The 10,628-nt window shown below is 43.5% G+C and overlaps 1 pseudogene; it reads right to left on the bottom strand.

Annotated features, from left to right (window-relative positions):
• Nucleotides 1-6,109: 6,109 nt before the first annotated feature.
• The window catches only part of LOC121534830, a 39,080-nt pseudogene continuing 34,561 nt past the window's right edge, over nt 6,110-10,628 (bottom strand).

Below are 10,628 nucleotides of genomic sequence, written 5' to 3'. Positions count from 1 at the left end.
TAATTTTCACAATTTCACAGTATTATTCCAACCTCAGTGTGGAAATATACACTGCTCAAAAAAATAAAGGGAACACTTAAACAACACAATGTAACTCCAAGTCAATCACACTTCTGTGAAATCAAACTGTCCACTTAGGAAGCAACACTGATTGACAATACATTTCACATGCTGTTGTGCAAATGGATAGACAACAGGTGTAAGTTATAGGCAATTAGCAAGACACCCCCAATAAAGAAGTGGTTCTGCAGGTGGTGACCACAGACCACTTCTCAGTTCCTATGCTTCCTGGCTGATGTTTTGGTCACTTTTGAATGCTGGCGGTACTTTCACTCTAGTGGTAGCATGAGACGGAGTCTACAACCCACACAAGTGGCTCAGGTAGTGCAGCTCATCCAGGATGGCACATCAATGCGAGCTGTGGCAAGAAGGTTTGCTGTGTCTGTCAGCGTAGTGTCCAGAGCATGGAGGCGCTACCAGGAGACAGGCCAGTACATCAGGAGACGTGGAGGAGGCCGTAGGAGGGCAACAACCCAGCAGCAGGACCGCTACCTCCGCCTTTGTGCAAGAAGGAGCAGGAGGAGCACTGCCAGAGCCCTGCAAAATGACCTCCAGCAGGCCACAAATGTGCATGTGTCTGCTCAAATGGTCAGAAACAGACTCCATGAGGGTGGTATGAGGGCCCGACGTCCACAGGTGGGGGTTGTGCTTACAGCCCAACACCGTGCAGGACGTTTTGCATTTGCCAGAGAACACCAAGATTGGCAAATTCGCCACTGGCGCCCTGTGCTCTTCACAGATGAAAGCAGGTTCACACTAAGCACATGTGACAGACTCGACAGAGTCTGGAGACGCCTTGGAGAACGTTCTGCTGCCTGCAACATCCTCCAGCATGACCGGTTTGGCGGTGGGTCAGTCATGGTGTGGGGTGGCATTTCTTTGGGGGGCCGCACAGCCCTCCATGTGCTCGCCAGAGGTAGCCTGACTGCCATTAGGTACCGAGATGAGATCCTCAGACCCCTTGTGAGACCATATGCTGGTGCGGTTGGCCCTGGGTTCCTCCTAATGCAAGACAATGCTAGACCTCATGTGGCTGGAGTGTGTCAGCAGTTCCTGCAAGAGGAAGGCATTGATGCTATGGACTGGCCCGCCCGTTCCCCAGACCTGAATCCAATTGAGCACATCTGGAACATCATGTCTCGCTCCATCCACCAACGCCACGTTGCACCACAGACTGTCCAGGAGTTGGCGGATGCTGTAGTCTAGGTCTGGGAGGAGATCCCTCAGGAGACCATCCGCCACCTCATCAGGAGCATGCCCAGGCGTTGTAGGGAGGTCATACAGGCACGTGGAGGCCACACACACTACTGAGCCTCATTTAGACTGGATCAGCCTGTAGTGTGGTTTTCCACTTTAATTTTGAGGGTGACTCCAAATCCAGACCTCCATGGGTTGATACATTTGATTTCCATTGATAATTTATGTGTGATTTTGTTGTCAGCACATTCAACTATGTAAAGAAAAAAGTATTTAATAAGTTTATTTCATTCATTCAGATCTAGGATGTGTTGTTTAAGTGTATTTTTTTGAGCAGTGTATATAAAACACGGGAAAATCACCTTTTTGGTCAGCACTATAGCATTTTGGCAACTTTGCAGCTTGATTGATTGCTTCTGTGGACAGGTGTCTTTTATACAGGTAACAAACTGAGATTAGGAGCACTCCCTTTAAGAGTGTGCTCCTAATCTCAGCTCGTTACCTGTATAAAAGACACCTGGGAGCCAGAAATCTTTCTGATTGAGAGGGGGTCAAATACTTATTTCCCTCATTAAAATGCAAATCAATTTATAACATTTTTGACATGCGTTTTTCTGGATTTTGTTGTTGTTATTCTGTCTCTCACTGTTCAAATAAACCTACCATTAAAATTATAGACTGATCATGTCTTTGTCAGTGGGCAAACGTACAAAATCAGCAGGGGATTAAATACTTTTTTTCCTCACTGTATAGATTTTCTATTGTGTTATTGACTGTACGTTTTGTTTATTCCATATGTAACTCTGTGTTGTTGTTGTTTTTACCGCACTGCTTTGCTTTATCTTGACCAGGTCGCAGTTGTAAATGAGAACTTGTTCTCAACTGGCTTACCTGGTTAAATAAAGGTTAAATAAAAAATAAAATAAAAATACATTTAGTAGCTGACTAATGTAGCTAACCTCTACAGCTAGTTAGCAAGCAACACTAAAGGGATTGCAAACAGGTTAGCATAACTCTAGCGAAACATCTTCTTTTTGTTTAAAATATTAGCTAGCTGGCTAGCATTTATGAGGCCAGCAAACACATTCCTCACACCCTAGGAGCGTATTTCCCCCAACGTTATAATGAAAAGGTGACTCTTGGTCCCAAAACACACGTTTTCTGGAGACTTGTGGGAGGAGTGCTGATGACGTCACCCACGGTATGCGCTTTCGGCAGTGTTGCCAACTTAGCGACTTTGTCGCTATATTTAGCGTATTTTCAGACCCCTCTAGCGACAAATTTTTTAAAAAGCGACTAGCGACAAATCTAGCGACTTTTTCTGGTGTTATTGGAGACTTTTGGAGACTCTGACGTGAAAGCACGTATCGTTCTTACTCTCCTCAACGAGCAGCGGGTGCTTTGTTACCCCCGTCCCAAAACACTCACAGGCGGCCCAGTCCTCGCACAGCAGTCCCTCCCAGCTGCAGTCAGAGCAGGAGATGTTCACCCCTCCGCGTCCAGACTGCAAATTAATCGCGCATGCGGGAAGCTGCCGCTGGCTGATCCCGCCCTGGCTTACATTCAGGGCGGGATGTAAATGTACGGTGTTTTTTACTCACTTTTTGTCTCTCCCACAACGTTATTCCTCTCTCCTACAGTGTCCATCACAATTACATGCACATGGCCAATTATGCAAATTAGGTGATGATGTCATTTAGCGACTTTTAGGACAGCCAATAGCTACTTTCCTTACTGAGGAGTTGGCAACACTGGCTTTCGTAGCCTGATTGCTTCCAGACTGAGGAGAAATCCGCACACAATGCATCCCTGACCCCCTCCTGAAGTGGTCAGCCAGATCTGAACACAATCAGACCACAAAGCGACTCTTGTGCATCTAGACCGTCTTTTCAATGTGTTCTTCGTATTCTGATAGCAGTACGTGTCAAGTGTAGACATGACCCATGTCTCTGCATCCAGTATGCAGGAAGTTAGAGGTAGTTTAGCGAGCCAACGGTAACTAGCGTTAGCGCAATGACTGGAAGTCTATGGTATCTAGCAGTTACCATAGACTTCCAGTCATTGCACTAACGGTTGTTTGCAATTGCGCTAATGCTAGTTAGCAACTTCCTTCAAACTGCACGCAGAGACCTAAAAATGGTATCCACTAGTTCATCTGACTTGCCGAAATCCCGAAGTATCCGCTTAATATACACAGGAAGCCTGTCCGATCCTAGTGCAGCTGTAAGCAAGCGGGTCGGATCTGCTGGCTACATGCTAGCTAACCCTTCTCCTAACCTTAACCCCTAACCTAGCTAACGTTAGCCACTTAGCTAACGTTAGCCACAACACATTGGAATTCGTGACGATATCATAAGTATTTAAAAATTGTAAAATTTTTTACAAATTGCAATTCAAAACATATCATACGAAATGTGTGATGGACATCCACAAATTAATATATACCATACGAAAGTATTCAGACCCCTTCACTTTTTCCACATGTTGTTTCCTTAAAGCCTTACTCTAAAATTGATTAAATTATTTGTTTTCCTCATCAATCTACACACAATATCCCATAATGACAAAGTGAAAAAAGGTTCAGAAATTTTTGCAAATGTATTAAAAATAAAAAACAGATACCTTATTTACATAAGTATTTAGACCCTTTACTCAGTACTATGTTGAAGCACCTTTGGCAGCGAGCACAACCTCGAGTCTTCTTGGGTATGACGCTACAAGCTTGGCACACCTGTATTTGGGGAGTTTCTCCCATTCTTCTGTGCAGATCCTCTCAAGCTCTGTCAGGTTGGATGGGGAGTGTCGCTGCACAGCTATTTTCAGGTCTCTCCAGAGATGTTCGAACGGGTTCAAGTCCGGGCTCTGGCTGGGCCACTCAAGGACATTCAGAGACTTGTCCCGAAGCCACTCCTGCATTGTCTTGGCTGTGTGCTTAGGGTCGTTGTTCTATTGGAAGGTAAACCTTGGCCCCAGTCTGAGCTCCTGAGCACTCTGGAGCAGGATTTCATCAAGGATCTCTCTGTACTTTGCTCTGTTCATCTTTCCCTCGATCCTGACTAGTCTCCCAGTCCCTGCCGCTGAAAAACATCCCCACAGCATGATGGTGCCACCACCATCCTTCACCGTAGGGATGGTGCCAGGTTTCCTCCAGACGTGACGCTTGGCATTCAGGCCAAAGAGTTAAATCTTGTTTTCATCAGACCAGATAATCTTGTTTCTCATGGTCTGAGAGTCCTTTAGGTGCCTTTTGGCAAACTCCAGGCGGGCTGTCGTGTGCCTTTTACTGAGGAGTGGCTTCCGTCTAGCCACGCTACCATAAAGGCCTGATTGTTGGAGTGCTGCAGAGATGGTTGTCCTTCTGGAAGGTTCTCCCATCTCCACAGAGGAACTCTGGAGCTCTGTCAGAGTGACCATCGGGTTCTTGGTCACCTCCCTGACCAAGGCGTTTCTCCCCCCGATTGCTCAGTTTGGCCAGTTGTTGGGGACCTTCAATGCTGCAGAAATGTTTTGGTACCCTTCCCCAGATCTGTGCTGCGACACAATCCTGTCTAGGGGCTCTACGGACAATTCCTTCGACCTCATGGCTTGGTTTTTGCTCTGACATGCACTGTCAACTGTGGGACCTTATATAGACAGGTGTGTGCCTTTCCAAATCATGTCCAATCAATTGAATTTACCACAGGTGGACTCCAATCAAGTTGTAGAAACATCTCAAGGATGGTCAGTGGAAACAGGATGCACCTGAGCTCAATTTCAAGTCTCATAGCAAAGGGTCTGAATACTTATGTAAATAAGGTATTACAATTTTTTTTTTTTTATGCATTTGCAAACATATCAAAAATCTACAGGTTTGTAGATTAATGAGGGAAAAAAATTATTTAATCAAGTTTAGAATAAGGCTGTAATGTAACAAAATGTGCAAAAAAGGAAGGGGTCTGAATACTTTCCGAATGCACTGAACAAAAATATAATCGCAACATGCAACAATTTCAAAGATTTTACTGATTTACAGTTCATATGAAGAAATCAGTCAATTGAAATAAAGAAATGAGGCCCTAATCTAGGGATTTCACATGACTGGGAATACAGTTATGCATCTGTTGGTCGCAGATACAGTACCTTAAAAATAAATGGGCCTCACAATGGGCCTCAGGATCTTGTCACTGTATTTTTGTGCATTCAAATTCCTATTGATAAACTGCAATTGTGTTTGTTGTCTGTAGCTTATGCCTGCCCATACCATAACCCCACGGCCACCATGGGGCACTCTGTTCACAACGTTGACATCAGCAAACCACTCGCCCACACAACGCCATACACATGGTCTGCGGTTGTGAGGCCGGTTGGACATAGTGCCAAATTCTCTAAAACAACGTTGGAGGAGGCTTATGGTAGAGAAATTAACATTACATTCTCTGGCAACAGCTCTGGTGGACATTCCTACAGTCAGCATGCCAATTGCACACTCCTTCAAAACTTGTGTCATTGTGTTGTGTGACAAAACATTTTAGAGTGGCCTTTTATTGTCCCCAGCACAAGGTGCACATGTGTAATGATCATGCTGTTTAATCAGCTTCTTGATATGCCACACCTGTCAGGTGGATGGATTATCTTGGCAAAGTAGAAATGCTCACTAACAGGGATGTAAACAAATTTGTGCACAAAATCTGAGAGAAAAAAGCTTTTTGTGCATATGGAACATTTCTGGGATCTTTCATTTCAGCTCATGAAACATGGGACCAATGCTTCACATGTTGTGTTTATATTTTTTTCAGTATATTTAAAACAAATGGAACAAGCAAAGAGAAACAGGAAATATTTGTGGTTGTAGGGCATGCATGTTCCTCATACCTCAGAAATCATTGGACATTGACCGGTGTGCAGCCAGGACATGGTGGCTGGTGGTGGGACAATCATCCACATCGTCATCCTGGTCACAGCCATCCTGCCCGTCCTGTGAGTAACTGTGCTTCATCATCAGTATGTTCCTGCGGCTGGAGGGTGTGGTGTGGTGGCACATCTGATATGATGGCTGCGTCCCGCACACTCAGGTTACTTTGGCTGCCCCTGATGCACTTGGATGAAGACCGTTGGAGTTTGTAAACTTCTAAAAATTATTGACCATAGTCATGTGGTAGGCAGAAGCTGCCCTCTGCAGGGTGCACAGTTCATAATGTGGGGGCTCAAAGGCCTCGTGGAACAATGTGGGCTCAAAGTCATCCCTTGTGATTATGTACTTTTTGCGTGGCTGTTTGACTTGAATGATACTTGCCACAATTAGAAGGACAACTACCAGACCACAGGTGAATAGAATGATTGTGACATTGGTGTGGTCAAGATTGTCTAATATGCTGGCTTTCCTCTTCTCTGTGTACAGTAAACATGACATACCATCAAGTTTTCTAGTCTTGAATTGTGGTGAATAGTGTGATGAAAGTTACATTTAGATTGATCAAGATTACATTTACAATGCACCATTAACTTGTACTTTTGTCATACAGGTAAACCTAAAACATTGACTGTGATTCATATTTGTCAGCTCTAGATCCAAATGGAGCAGGTGTCTCACATTTGTAGTTGTTCTCGTCCCAGGGGTAGACACAGTTCTGGATGCCTTTGCTCACTAAGCTGGTGTTGATACACATGTTGCTATGGAAGAAGAAAGCCTCCACTTTACATGGAGCTGAAAACAAGGGGAACATACAATACCGGTCAAATGTTTTAGAACACCTACTCATTCAAGGGTTTTTCTTTATTTTTACTATTTTCTACATTGTAGAATAATAGTGAAGACATCAAAACTATGAAATAACACATATGGAATCATGTAGTAACCAAAAAAGTGTTAAACAAATAAAAATATATTTTATATTTGAGATTCTTCAAATAGCCACCCTTTGCCTTGATGACAGCTTTGCACACTCTTGTCATTCTCTCAACCAGCTTCACCTGGAATGCTTTTCCAACAGTCTTGAAGGAGTTCCCACATATGCTGAGCACTTGTTGGCTGCTTTCCCTTAACTCTGACGTTTAACTATTTTTTGGTTACTACATGGTTCCATATGTGTTATTTCATAGTTTTGATGTCTTCACTATTATTCTACAATGTAGAAAATAGTAAAAATAAAGAAAAACCCTTGAATGAGTAGGTGTTCTAAAACTTTTGACCGGTAGTGTAACTTTACTCCCTAAACATTAAATAGGGTTTGAAAATCATGAATTAGATTGAAAAGCAACTAATAAGGCTTAAGCTGGTTGCACACTGCACTGCAAGCGACTTTAGATCAAGGTTGGTCCAGGAGTGTTGTTTCTACTCAATAACCCAGTCAAGAGAACTTTGTATTCCCTGCTGTCGCCTCGCCTTACAAACTAATTGGAACTCTTCAAACAGTGCGTCAACAATTGAACATAGCTGTAGATTGGGTTGAAATTCTGTCAAATGAATTCACTAACGCTCTAGGAAGGTTGTGAAAAGGAAACGGAAGCGTCTTTTTTGGCTGCCCTGATCTGCCCACATTCGTATGACCCCCACCGAGGTCACCAACATTATATCGTTGGCCACTGTGCTGCAGAACTTGTTCTTCAGGTGCTCGACTAAGCTACTTCCGTCGTACACAGCCACAAAGTTACGTTTGCCCTCATTGGAGTTGTGCATCTCATATTCCAAAAATCGCAAATAGATCTGCAACAGGTTTTCAACCAAGCAAATGGGAACTTGACTTGTGTATATTTTGTAAATTATATTGGATAAAGCGAGGGATATTGCTAATATAATATAGAAAAACACACACAAGAACTGCATTGACCTTTCCTTTTGGCGGTGCTCAAATGAACCACCTATAGTCCACAGCCTCTGTCTGGAAGGCTTTGCCCTCTTTGAGTATTGATGTAGAATCAATGATCCCATCTGATCCACGCAGATCAAATTCTCAAACTGTAGTACAGGATAGTCCATTGCACAGTGTGTTAGACAACCGTTGGCTGTTACAATAGGAGACTTACAGTATATATGTTTACATAGGTGATATAAGAACAACTGTGTACCTACAAGGCAGATGCCGTTGGACAACCATGTCTTTAAATTCAGGATCTCAAAAGAGAGCACACAACAGTGAGCCTATTGTATACCCCTTCTGCCATTTTACAAAATAAATTAGAAATTCTGTGTCGGAAAGGGTAAAGGCCAGCAATGCATCATCTTGACCATGTGAGCCCTGTACTTAGTTTCATCCATTTTGCAATCATCCACTTGTTCTTCATAAAAAAATAAAGCATGTCGAGACAGAGAGAACAGAAATTGTATCCTAAAGCTTCACGATGATGATTTGTAGGTGGATTAATAATTCTTAGACCGGTTTTATACAGATTAGGCTGTGCAGGTGTAGTAGTGTGATGTTGTTCCCCTAGATTATGCACCAATTTGCACACAAGGACCAGTTCAAGTAGGCCAGGTCAAGAGGGGATGTTAATAAATTAATAATAATAATAATAATAATAATCCAATGTGTTTTCTTAATTTAATTACAGCTGCATAGCTAATGTTATTTTTTGGTGTACAAACATTTTTATATATCTATATTGTAAATACACCTGATTGTAAAAGTTTTGTATATTTTGGTTTGGTCCATCGCGGGTTATCTGTACTTACGTACCCTCTTATTGTTCTCTTTTGCCTGACCTTCAACTAGCAAGGAATGTTGTCCTTGGCTCCATAATTTGTCAATATAAAACTGTGGTAATGTTACACAAAGTGCTGTTACGCAACTATAGGTTTTGTTACAATGTGGACAATATAAAGATTTACGTTAACAAGTTTCACCGAGCTCGCTAATTAGGGTACCTATTGTAATTTGTGAGTACTTGGGACGGTGTTTGAGTGAGTTTTCATGTGCTCACGCAGGTGCCCGAGAGCTGTGACTGCACCAAGGGCTAACATATTGTGTGTTGTCTGTTCGGGTGCAGGTATGTCTTTTATTTTGTCCGAATTATGTTGTATATCATTTTACTTGTATTGTATAGTGTGCTGTTGGGCACTGAATGTGTGCACGCAGCACCTGGGTTCTCTTTTGCCTGACCTTCAACGAGCAAGGTGCCCGAGAGCTGTGACTGCACCAAGGGCTAACATATTGTGTGTTGTCTCTTCGTGTGCAGGGCAAATAAAAATACTCCAACCAGCAGACCTCCAGTTGTGGCAGTGTCCTAATTAAAAGTACACAACGCAGAACGAACCACGCTACAAACTGGTGCCGTGACCTGCCGACTGGTCAGCTCAAGCCGACCACCGGAGCTGTGCATGTGGATGAGGTGCGCGATCTGCGCATGCGCATTTGTTGATGGTTTGCTGTAAGCGAATATATACTGCAAATAGTGAAGGTGAATGTAGCATATTCATTAGATACAGGTATTTGTGTTTATTTGTATGTTTTGGATTAATTTGTTTGCAATTTTTTTTTGTATTTGACTGCAGTAAATTACATTGTATTTTAGTGCTCTGTTGAGCCATGGAAGACTCTCAAGTCCATAAGATGAGTTATGCTGGGGTAGAGGGAGGGGTGTCCTTCCATTTACACCAATTGTACAATCAGCTCTTAGGAGTAGAGCGTTTGCTAGTCCTGAGTTTGCAAGCACTGGGAGGGGTAGGCTGTTTATTCCACCTGACCAGGGTATCCCACCTCTGTCTTTTGATGTACCATCATCCACAGTCCTCAGTAATAATGGGACGCCTCCGAGTCAGCTTAGTGACCTTATTAAGCAGATTGGTTCAGAGATAGGAGAATCTATCAGAGCGAGTTTACTGCAGCCTGGGGTTTCAAGTCTTTCTCCTGCCCGTCCCCCTCACCAACCCCAGCAGTTTCCCCTGCCTGAGCAGTGTGGGTCAACTTTTATTGATGCGTCCAAGCTGAATCTGGTTGTGAAGTCAGATGTTAGTGCTCCACCTTTCTTTAGGGGTGATTGCTCAGATAAGTACTCTGTCCTGGAGTGGGAGGAGCTAATGGGAGTCTACCTAGAGAAGAGGGGTTACACTGGGTCTGAGAATGTTGGGGAGGTGATGTCTAGGCTCATGGGGAGGGCACGGGATGTGACCAAAGTCTGGATGTGTAACAACCCTGTTGCCACAGATGTTAAGGTGGTGTTCAGTGTTCTCAAGCAACACTTTGGGGATACTGTCTGCTCAGGTATGCCATTAGCTGATTTCTATTCAATCAAACCATATGCTAATGAGGGTCCACTAGATTTCTTGATTAGGCTTAACAAAGCTGCAGAGGCAGCTGAACAGTACCTTGCAAGTGAGGGCAGGACCTTACCCAATCAGTGCTCAGAGTTGGCAGTCATGTTTGTACGCAACTGTCCTGATAAAGAGTTGGCCCAAA

This window comes from Coregonus clupeaformis, chromosome 21, assembly GCF_020615455.1.
Source record: "Coregonus clupeaformis isolate EN_2021a chromosome 21, ASM2061545v1, whole genome shotgun sequence".
NCBI classification, from domain to species: domain Eukaryota; kingdom Metazoa; phylum Chordata; class Actinopteri; order Salmoniformes; family Salmonidae; genus Coregonus; species Coregonus clupeaformis.
Note: the sequence above shows the minus strand (reverse complement) of the source record. Positions and strands in the feature narration are given on the sequence as shown.